The sequence below is a fragment of the Arachis ipaensis genome, chromosome B03 (genome assembly GCF_000816755.2).
Source record: "Arachis ipaensis cultivar K30076 chromosome B03, Araip1.1, whole genome shotgun sequence".
NCBI classification, from domain to species: Eukaryota; Viridiplantae; Streptophyta; class Magnoliopsida; order Fabales; family Fabaceae; genus Arachis; species Arachis ipaensis.
Genome location: NC_029787.2, coordinates 26,015,430 through 26,025,756, shown reverse-complemented (window position 1 = coordinate 26,025,756; position 10,327 = coordinate 26,015,430).

Genomic DNA, 10,327 nt, shown 5'->3' with positions numbered 1-10,327 from the left:
TTAAAAAAATTATTATAAAATTACTCTCTTCTAAAGTTGAAACAAAGAACCCTAATTTTCAATCAAACTTGATGGTTTCAGTGGTTAAGAGAAAGGGGGTTGAATCTTAGCCCCTTTTTCGTTGCTAACACTTGCTGAACTTAGAGGAGACTTTTCTGTTTTAGCTCGTCTCTGGACACGAGACTTTTTGTTTTGTCTCGTCACTTGCCACGAGACTTTTTTGTTTTGGCTCGTCACTTGGCACGAGACATTTTAGTTTTTGCTCCTGTGCAGTAGAAAACAGAAATAGAGTAGAAGGGAAGAAAGATTACACCCAGATATATCCTGGTTCAGCTGCTAAATGCAGTGCAGCCTACATCCAGTCTCCATCACAAACATGATGGAATTTCACTATAATCTTCTTGATTACAAGCTGTAAAGTGCTAACCCAACTTACAAGGGGATTCCCACAGAATCATGAAACACAACATAGATGAACAAAGGAACTCTAAGACATCTATGGCTTTTTCTTTTAATTTTGCACTCTCTGCCTTTTTTCGCTCTATGGCTTTTTCATACAAACCCCACTGTTTGCCTTTTTCCATGAGACTCAAGACATGACAAAATTAAACAGAAAAATACAAAACAGAATACATTGAAGGAGAAGAGAAAACTGTTAGCTCAGGTAGCTCTGAGAACTCTGTGCCTTGCACTCTCAAATTTTCTCCTTGCTCCAAACAGTGGCTGTTCTCTCTTAATATAGAAGAGGGAAGCCTCCACTTATTGAAGCCAACACCCAAACCAACTTCTTCCTCCTTCAACAAACAGAACCGGTTCGGCCACATAGAGAGAAGAGATAACCATGTAAAACCCAACATGCAATTACCTCTGGTCCTTTCTTGATCATCACCCTTCATCAATCCGAGCTCTCCATCCTTGGCTTGCTCTCCAAGATGGATTTCTGGCCCTTGATGCTTCATGATGACAATGACTTCATCTGCTTCAATCTCTGCTTTAACCATCACTTCGCCACTCTAGCTACTCCCTGTGGTGGTTAAACAGAATCAAAGACAAGCCATGCTTCAAGAATCTCCTCCATGCTTGCCGAATCTTCAACGTCCATTTTTGAGCATGAAAGGCTCAAGATACATCACCAAATCTAACCAAATATAGTGAATATCTCAGCCACAGCTCATTTTTATTTTAGTATGTTTTCTTGCCATCATTAGCTTGATGGTCTTGATGCATGCAACTCCTTCCTTTTCTTTGTTGAAGAGCATTGCGTCCATAGCTTCCTGGACAAGGACCAAAGAAAGGAAGAAAGAGATGAGAGAGAATACCTTTCCATATATATTACTAAACAATTATTTAAAAATTCACTTCCCAATATAATTAGAAGCCGACTCTTATTGATATTCATAGTTAAAAAAATTCTTTCAATTAATATAGTTACTATGCAAAAATTAAAGCTAATTTGAAAAGAAGATAAATAATATTCTTTTGAGTTGATTTTTAAAAAAGAATACTAATTTCGTTTAAATTTTAGAATGGATCATTTTAACGAATATCTAATATAAAATTTTTAACTTGACGATTAAGTACTAAAAGTTGAGTAAAAAATTATTGTGGGGTCAAATTTAATAATCTAATAGAACAAATAAATATTATTATCATATACTACTTAAAAAAATTCTAAATTATAGTGGGACGCTTGTCCCGCACCACTTCCGTCCCTGGATGTACTTAAACTAAACCTTCTAAGACTTTTTTTTTGTTAGTTAGATAACCTTTCATCCCGTCAACAAATATATGAAAACCTCATTTATATAAACAAAGACTCTTTAACTCACTTTATTATATATACATATATGCTTGCTATTTCAAAGAGGTTTATATAAGCATGAAAAATAAAAAATAACCATATAAACCTCTTATGATTATTGAAGCAGCTTAAAGCACGTATAAATGGTGCTTTAAGTCACAATCAATCTGCGCAAAATATGGCCGTCATATTCATACTTTGTATCACATGCGGATGGAAGCTTTCCCCAAAATATAACCAATAAGAATTAATTAAAACGGAGAAATAATTAGATTTTTTTTAAATAAATAAAATAAATAATTTGTAGTATTTTTATTAAAATAGGAGGAAGCTGTCCGCGCCGCCACCATCGACAAGCCTCGGCGCCGTCGCCATTTGAGCCGCCGTCGAGGCAGAGCCGCGGAGAGGGAGTAGACGCGAAGGAGAAGAGGCCGCGGGTCACCGTCCTCGAAGCCGCCATCGTCATCATCGCGGGCTGCTGCTGCTGCGCAAATGGTTGTCGCCACCTCTGGGTCCGTCACCGTCAAGGCTGGTCGCGGGTAGAAAAAGGAGAAGAGATCTCCGTCGCCGCCGAGCCAAACGCAGGAGAGAGAAGGAGCTCGCGGGAGAGGAGCTTGTTGCCGCTGCTGCCATGGCTTCCTTGCTGTTGTCGTGGTTAGGTAGTCAGTGGAGGGAGCTGTCGTTGTCAGCGCCGCCATCGGGGTTACTGCCGCTTCTGCCGCCAGAGAACACCTCTGCCGCCACCGAGATCTACCGCCGGTAAGGTTTTAAGTTGGTTTTCGTTTCCTTTGAATTTCCGGGAGCTCAATCATCGCTGTATGTTTGTTTCAGTCGCCGTTGCCGGAGTTCTGGTTGCCGCTGCCATTCGAGGTGGCTGCCGGAGCTGCCGCCAAACCGGTTCAGCGACCGCCGCTGTTTCATTTTCTTAGTTCGGTAAGTATTTATGTTCCGGAAACTCGTGTTAATATTCTGTTATGTTTGGTTATAAACTCTGAGGTTCTGGTAACATAGGGTCGTGTTTTGAGCATTGCATGTCGCTTTTAAGTTGCTGTGAGTGCTGCGAAAGTGATCAGGGACTGAGTTTACGGTTGCTGCTGGTTTCGGGTTAAGAGAAACGGTTTCGTTGGCGCGTTTTGAGTTATGGTTTCGACGAGTCGAGGTAGGGGTTTTTCTTAAATTCTATTTTATATTACATAGTTGTTATAAATAGATATTGACGTAGAAAGATATACTTTTGTGATTATATTTGTCTTGTGAATGTGATGGTTTGTTAGACTGATTTATTGGTTGCTTAATTGCTTGAGTGAAGTACGGTTGTTGATAAGAAATAGGTTTGAAAAGTTATTTACTTAATTATTATGAAAAGTGGTTTTTCTTGGTTTGGAGTTAAAGCGGTTTGATTTTGAGTCGGTCTGATTTTATAAATGATTTAATACTTGAGCTTGTTTGATTTTAAAAAGAGTTTTATTATTGGAATTGGTCTGATTTGAGAATAATTTGATATTGGAGCTGGTTCAACTCTGGAAAATGTTTGGAATTTGGAAATGGTTGAGAAAAGGTTTGAGAAATGTTTGGGAGGGACCCGAAAAGGGTGGCAGTGTCCGAGTTTTAGAGGAGATGCTGCCAAAATTTTATAAAATTGAAAGTTTTGCCTGAAGTAATAATTTAAAAAGATTTAGTTTTTGAACGTTATATGTTTTAAGATTGATTTATTCAGAAAAGAAAGAATTATGTTTTGAATTGAGATTGTTGATTAACGGAAAGAAGGATGATGAAGATTGATTTGGAATATGATTTTTGAATGAATTTGGAAATGGGATATGGATTGACGAATGATGATGATATTGAGAATGGCTTAGATGTTGATAAATGATGAATGAATTATTTATATGGCTTATGAATTTGAAATATCTGAGATACGAGGTTCCCTGGATTAAGTGCCGTGGCTTGCCACCACGTGTACCAGGTTGAAAACTCGATACTCTGTTGACCCTACGACGTAAGTGTGACCGGGCACTATATAAATTCCCGGGAATGATACCCCCATTGAGTAATATTGATTATTTGAGAAAAAGCTATGCATAGACTCTTGGGGATGCACGTCGGGGGACAGTCTAAGGACAATTCAGACTTGTCGGGTTGGCTGGATAACCGACAGATGAGCCTCATCAGCCATAGGACAGGCATGCATCATATGCATTTGTATGTTTTGCTTGGGTTTGAAATTGTTTTGGTTTGCCTAATTGCTAGACTGTTCTTAACTGCTACTTGAACTATTTGCTGTAACTGCTACCTACTTGTGCTTTCTTTGTCTGTCTTGTCTGTGTTTGTCCTGACGTGCTACATTTGAGAATGAACTTGGATGCTGAATTAATAATTGTGTTGTTTGATTGCGTAGTTGATTTCTGATTGAGATTTTCTTATAAGAAAGGAAAGATTTTGGATTTCTGAAAGATTTAAACATTGTTCCTTTGAAAAGGGTTTTGAACGATTTCCTATTGGTTTTAAAAGATTCATAAGGCAATGATAATCACTGAGCTTGAAAACAGTTTCTTATTAAATATCTTCCTATAACAACTTTGAAACTCTATGGTGAGACCGTGTGGTTAGGTTCTCACCCCCCTACAGCTTTACCTTTTCAGGAACCGGATGAAGAAGCATTAAGAAGAGATATACTGCGTTTGGTTTATAAGATGTGTTAATTAGATTATTTTCTTCCCTCGTCTTTGTTATTACGAGTTTGTAAGAGGGATAGGAATTGTATGTTTTATATGTATATTATTATTATGAGTTATTATGTAAAGAGTCTTGTATATGAATCTATGCCTGTTTGTATTTTTCTTAAGATAAAATGTTTATTTTCGGTTTTCTAAGAAATCAGCGATACAGTGTCGAGTCACAGGCTCCTATTTTAGTATTTAGTATGTAAAGTAGTCGTAATACTTCTTGCTATCAGAGTAGCGCAGCCGGAAGCGTGACTTTTGATAGTAAGGGTGTTACATTATGGTATCAGAGCGGTCTTTCCTGTAGAGCCTGAGGAATGGACTGATTATGCTTCAATTGCATATTCTGAGAGTTTGTCATGTAGTAGGTCTTGTTTGAATAACGAGAATTAGAGCTTATGCACATGACGGTCTATTGATTAATGCCATTAGTCTTGCATTGCATTATTCCTGGTATTAAGTTTGGCTGGCTTAGCACTAGTGAATTATGTATATGGAAGCACCAATGGGTTATCATAGACAATATGCGAGTCATAGGTAATGCGAATCGCGGGTTTTGGGAACGTTAGGAGTTAGTTCTTGAGGTTATCCGGTTAGGTGTCTTGAACTCTGCGAATATCACGTATCTTATTCCTGCTTGGTATGCTCTAAGGTTCTTGTCTGCGATACTTTTCTTTGAAAGTGAACAAATTATCTTTCAATCCTACTCTCTCGTTCACGTACGCTTTTGTTTGATCCTAACTGCATATACCTGTTTAAAACCTTTGGTGTATTTACCTTCTTTATTTAGGCACTTCTTTTTGAATCATGTATTTTTTTGATATACATTTGAATCTGTTTTGATGCAGGACACCTTTTTAAGTTCATATTTCGAGTCCTTTGTAAATAAATTGTAATTTAATTTTCCTCTTATTTGATAATAATTACATCCATTCTTTAAATCTTAACAAAACCGTTTTTGATTTGAAATATACAACCGCTTTTAATTTGATATATACTTCTTTATATAAACGTTGAAAGTTTCTTATACAGTTTAAAACTAATTATTTCTAATATCTTGCCTGTTTGTTCACTGATTTATGGAAAAGTATATATGCTTTAAATACAATTTGATTTTCTAACAATTTTATTACGGTTTTTACGAATATCCTTATTTGACTATATATTTAGATATTTTTCAAAGAAAGGTTTTTGTCTCTTTCCAGTTGGTTTTGTTTGGTAAGCTTCACCTAATTTATTTTTTTTATTCGAATTTGGTTTAGCATACTATATTATTTACGTAATTGTTGTTCTTACCGAAAAAAAAAATGTTGGACTCATGTCTTTATTCTCATGAATGGATCAATTTCTTTCTTAAACTTTTTATTTCTGTGGATGTCATATTTAATTCTGTTTTTAACTACTCTTTTATTTATTTATTTTTTAACGTCACCATTAGTCTTAGTTTTTCAATTCTTGTGAATCTCATTCTCATCCGAGTCAACTTTAATTCGTTTCCATCTAATACACCATTTGTCCTTTTATTTTTTTTTTAGTCAAAGGTTTTTTCTTGAGAATTTTCTATTGATTGAGTTGTCTTCCTAGCGCGTTCCTTTAGACTAATTGGAAACTCATTTGATAATCCATACCCAGTGAGTTTTTGTTTGAATTCCCTTAATTTAAAGGTCCTTTCTTCCATGGGTTGATTTCATTTTAAACACATCGTGATCTTCTTAAATGATACTCGCGAGGTGGTTATTTCAAATATACTTTCAGAATTTTGTTTTGAACCATTTTTGAAAAGGTTTTGAATTCTTTTGAAGAAATTTAAGTTTTGAATCAACTTTTTAAGTTGCTGAGTTCTTTCTTAAGCTTTTTGTTTCTACGAGTGACATGCTTTATGAATTCTAATTAAAATCCTTTGATTTAAGTTCCTTTCTTAAAATGAGCTGGTTTCCTCTTAGCGCATCTTAATGTTATTGAACATTCTTATAAGGTTGTGATTTCAAGTATATTATTGAAGTTTTAATAAAATCACTTACAATTTAGCCTACACTCTTTTATCTTATACTCTGACAATTTCTGTATGTGATTTAAACATGTTCGATTGTAATGCATCCTCTTTTCTTTTATGAGCAAAACTTTTCTCATGTTTCCTTCCTACAAGATTGCAGTTTTCATGCATGCTTTAGAAAAAAAATTTGCTCTTAGCCAAATTAATCTTTCCATTTACAAACTTTGTGTAATCTATTTCCACTTAATTTTATATCGAAATAATGCCACATTTATGCTTTTATTAATCTTTTGAAGGATGTTTGTTAATCATTTTCTTTTTTTAGAACATGAAATGATTTTTCCTTAAATTTTCCATTCTTTACGAATAATGTATTTTAAAATATTTTTTTAAACCATACTCTTGAGTTCTGTAAGCTTTGTCTTTGGTTTGGATATTCTTCTTTTGTAAACCTTATATTTACTTGACTCAGCTTGGATTCGTTTTAAAATACTGCATTTTTTTTCATCTTATTGGTCCTATCGAATTCCTTCGATTCAAGAGTTACCCTTGAAATTGTCAGTTGATTCTCTTTCCAGCATTCTTTATTGCTTGTTCATCCTTGTCTACTTGTGATTTCAACAACTCTTTCAAATTCTCGCGAACACGGTCCTTATTACTTTTCTTTCTTTTCTATAGTCTATTATCTTTCTGAATATACTCGAGATTAGTTTTAGTATCTTGTGCGATCGTTGGACTTAATAAACGGCACATTAGCTCTTTAGGACACGTTTGGTGAACACAAAAGGTGAAAATTTGTAAATATACGACGTTGCAGGGAGTTGTGGAACCTTATTTCATGTGAAAGAATTTTGTTGATGTTGGGTTTGTGACCATTAAGATTTGCGAAGTGTTGACAAGGTTGAAAACCTTCGGATGAGTTACTCAATGAAGTACGGTTAAGAATGGTAGAGATAAGTTATGTTGAAATTTGAATAATTGAATCTTTGAAGTTCGTATGAGATTAGTATACAGACGTTAAGCGCATCATTTTAACCCCGGCTTGTTTTATAACTTTTTGCCGTCTTGCTTTACCATCTCTTGTTTGAAACATATCATCTTATACATCAAGCCTATCTTGTAACTTTTGTTTTGCATCACACTTATACCCTTTATATCTTTATGCCATATGAAAATCCTGGTATTTGAAACTATATGTATATATATATTGAAAACTTTTTACCTTTTCTTTCAATGCGTTCAAGAGTGAAGTGATATGAAATCTCTTTTATTTTATACCAATTTTCGAGGACGAAAATTTTTATAAGGTGGGTAGGATGTAAGACCCATAATTTTCAAAAAAATATTATTATGAGTTAATTTCAATTTATTTAGTCATTAAAGACTTTATTTTAAAAATTATTTTACTAGAAGTAATTAAATAAAGTTTTGACAATTAAATTAAAAATTTTACTTAATTTTATAGTTATTGAATAATTTTCTATATTTAAATTATACAGCTTAACAGTTGCAAAAGAATAAGAATTTCATACGATTTAGTTAAATAATTGAGATTCTAAAATTTAATACTTTAATTTTATAAATAAAGAAAATTAATTATATTCAAGTTTAAATTAAAATATTTGATTAAAAGTTAATTAGTAAATTAATAATCAAATAATATTTTCAAAATAATTTTAATAGATTAAATTAGATTTTAAATTAATATCATATACCCCTAATTTTATAAAAATTACCTAAACTTCCCTAATCCTAACCTACCCCACCGTCCTTCCCTTTCCCAAACCTAAACTGCTTCAGGGAACAAAATAAAAAAATAATACAGAAGAGAGAAAGAAAGGAAAATAGAAAGGGAAAATGGGAAGAAGAAAGAAAGAAAACGTTGAGGGAGAGAGGGAGAAATGAAACAGAGTTAGAGAAGAGAGGAAAGGGGGACGGCTAGTGCTGGTGGCCCGGCTGCTCGCCGCCATCGCTCGTTAGCACCGACGCGGAGGAGAGAGTAAAGAGAAGAGGGGAAGGAGGCACACCGGCGTTGCTGGGCCTTGCCGCTGCCGCCACCGTCGTGTCCTCACCGAGCCTTGGAGGGAGACCACGCCGTTAAGCCGCTTCATCGCCGAACTTGTCCAACCGCGTCACCGCCGTCGGATCTGTCATCGCGCCACCGAGGAAGAGAAGAGAAAGACCCGTGAGAGAGGGAGGGGAGGAGGAGCTGTTCGCACCGCCTCCGTCGTGTCACTTGCGCCGTCGCCACCATTCGTCGCGCCGCCACCACGCTGCGCTGCCATCGTCATCATCGCGGGCTGCTGCTGCTGCGCATATGGTCGTCGCCGCCTCTGGGTCTGTCACCGTCAAGGCTGGTCGCGAGTAGAAAAAGGAGAAGAGATCTCCGTCGCCGCCGAGCCAAACGCAGGAGAGAGAAGGAGCTCGCGGGAGAGGAGCTTGTTGCTGCCGCTGCCATGGCTTCCTTGCCGTTGCCGTGGTTAGGTAGTCACTGGAGGGAGCCGTCGTTGTCAGCGCCGCAGTCGGGGTTACTGCCGCTTCTGCCGCCGGAGAACACCTCTGCCGCCACCGAGATCTACCGCCGGTAAGGTTTTAAGTTGGTTTTCGTTTCCTTTGAATTTCTGGGAGCTCAATCATCGCTGTATGTTTGTTTCAGTCGCCGTTGCCGGAGTTCTGGTTGCCGCTGCCGTTCGAGGTGGCTGCCGGACCTGCCGCCAAACCGGTTCAGCGACCGCCGCTGTTTCATTTTCTAAGTTCGGTAAGTATTTATGTTCCGGAAACTCGTGTTAATATTCTGTTATATTTGGTTATAAACTCTGAGGTTCTGGTAACGTAGGGTCGTGTTTTGAGCGTTGCATGTCGCTTTTAAGTTGCTGTGAGTGCTGCGAAAGTGATCAGGGACTGAGTTTACGGTTGCTGCTGGTTTCGGGTTAAGAGAAACGGTTTCGTTGGCGCATTTTGAGTTATGGTTTCGACGAGTCGAGGTAGGGGTTTTTCTTAAATTCTATTTTATATTACAGAGTTGTTATAAATAGATATTGACGTAGAAAGATATACTTTTGTGATTATATTTGTCTTGTGAATGTGATGGTTTGTTAGACTGATTTATTGGTTGCTTGATTGCTTGAGTGAAGTACGGTTATTGATAAGAAATAGGTTTGAAAAGTTATTTACTTAATTATTATGAAAAGTGGTTTTTCTTGGTTTGGAGTTAAAGCGGTTTGATTTTGAGTCGGTCTGATTTTATAAATGATTTAATACTTGAGCTTGTTTGATTTTAAAAAGAGTTTTATTATTGGAATTGGTCTGATTTGAGAATAATTTGATATTGGAGCTGGTTCAACTCTGGAAAATGTTTGGAATTTGGAAATGGTTGAGAAAAGGTTTGAGAAATGTTTGGGTGGGACCCGAAAAGGGTGGCAGTGTCCGAGTTTTAGAGGAGATGCTGCCGAAATTTTATAAAATTGAAAGTTTTGCCTGAAGTAATAATTTAAAAAGATTTAGTTTTTGAACGTTATATGTTTTAAGATTGATTTATTCAGAAAAGAAAGAATTATGTTTTGAATTGAGATTGTTGATTAACGGAAAGAAGGATGATGGAGATTGATTTGGAATATGATTTTTGAATGAATTTGGAAATGGGATATGGATTGACGAATGATGATGATATTGAGAATGGCTTAGATGTTGATGAATGATGAATGAATTATTTATATGGCTTATGAATTTGAAATATCTGAGATACGAGGTTCCCTGGATTAAGTGCCGTGGCTTGCCACCACGTGTACCAGGTTGAAAACTCGATACTCT